Below are 1,664 nucleotides of genomic sequence, written 5' to 3'. Positions count from 1 at the left end.
ATATATAGTTTTCTCTAGAAACTATCTTTAATGTACTTGTAAATAAAATATCTTCTTATTTAGATACTATCAGAATAGTTAAAACTAGATTTTTTTATATGTATTCATAAAAAACACAGGTACATACACCGGGATCAGAGATTTACTAAGGTGGGAAATCATGTTCACACATATAACTTTTACTTTATATAAGGTATTAAAAGACAATGGCTTTCACATTCTACATCTATAGTTCTTTATAAAATGTTAATTTAATTACTGGCACCTTTTAAATTAACATTTGTGGTACTGAAATTTCAGTATTGGCACGTCCAGTAACTCTTAGTTAACTAAAGTATTTTATTACATATAATTCACTTTCCTCACTAACAATATAGGTTAAACAATACATGACAGACAGAGAAAGGAATATGATAAATGTAATTATTTATTATATGATGTCAATTTGGATGAAATTCCTCTAAATTTATCAGGAAGTAAAATAGTGACTTCTGCCCTGATACATCACATTGGCTTTAAAAAATTTACAATTAATGTATTGAAAATGTTGTTAGTTAAATATTACTTTAGTTTATTTTGTCCTAGAAAAACACTTCATAATGGCTCTGAATTCATTATTCAAACTACTCCTCATAGTCTGCTTATGATAAATTTGATATACACAATGACTGCATGCAGTGTAAGCAGTATTTGGCTAATATATTCTGTATACAAAAATGATTGAATGTAGCAAATTAGTTTGGAGAAAACTCTCAGGAAAATAAAACCATTTATAAAATTGTTAATGTTAACTTTTTGAATATGACCACTACAATATTTTACCGTTTTTTTAAACAGACATAAATCAACTTATCTTTTCCTCTATTCTTTAAAATTTGAAAATTAATTTATCCATTTCAGAGTGCTAATATTATGTATATGTTCTGTCTGTTGGAGAAAATACGTGAGTAGAATAAATGGTGTACACTGGGAGGAGAGTGCAAAGGGATGCAAGCCTATGCTATCAGAATCAATCGGAAGAGGCCAAGATCCTATGAAATATAATGTACTAAAACAAAGGTTAACACTTAATTATGGCTACGTGATACCACTTGATGTACTGCATATCTATAATCATGAAAATAATGCAACATATTTTACCTGATAGAAATTTACTATTTTTTTTTATCACTGTTAACTGTTATAACTGTTAACTGGATGTTTTAATTACAAATTGAATAGATGAGAAAAGTACTCTTTAATATAAATAGGAATTTTAAGGTTTAAAACTTTAATGTCTACGATAGTAAAACATTAACAGTACTGTTTTGATCACATGACAGTTTGTAGAATATAAGGATATACATAAATTTACTTAGTTGATTGTTTAGTCTATAAAATGTTATCTTTTAAATTTCTTTATTTAAAAATATTTTAAGGTTTTAAATAATGATTTTTAATACCTGTAATAGTTAAATGACATCAGTACTATTTTGAGCACATGTTACTGTAGAGTATAAATGGAATGAATATATTTATTCAGTGGCTTTGTTCATCTTATAAAATGTAATCATTTTTATTTCATTTATAATGTTTCAATATTTTCAGGTGAAAACTAAGTTATCACCTTTTATCCACATTTTAAATTAAAAGAAATGTTTTAATTTAATTTTGAAAAGTTTTTA

This window comes from Mandrillus leucophaeus, unplaced genomic scaffold, assembly GCF_000951045.1.
Source record: "Mandrillus leucophaeus isolate KB7577 unplaced genomic scaffold, Mleu.le_1.0 Scaffold897, whole genome shotgun sequence".
NCBI lineage: Eukaryota > Metazoa > Chordata > Mammalia > Primates > Cercopithecidae > Mandrillus > Mandrillus leucophaeus.
Note: the sequence above shows the minus strand (reverse complement) of the source record.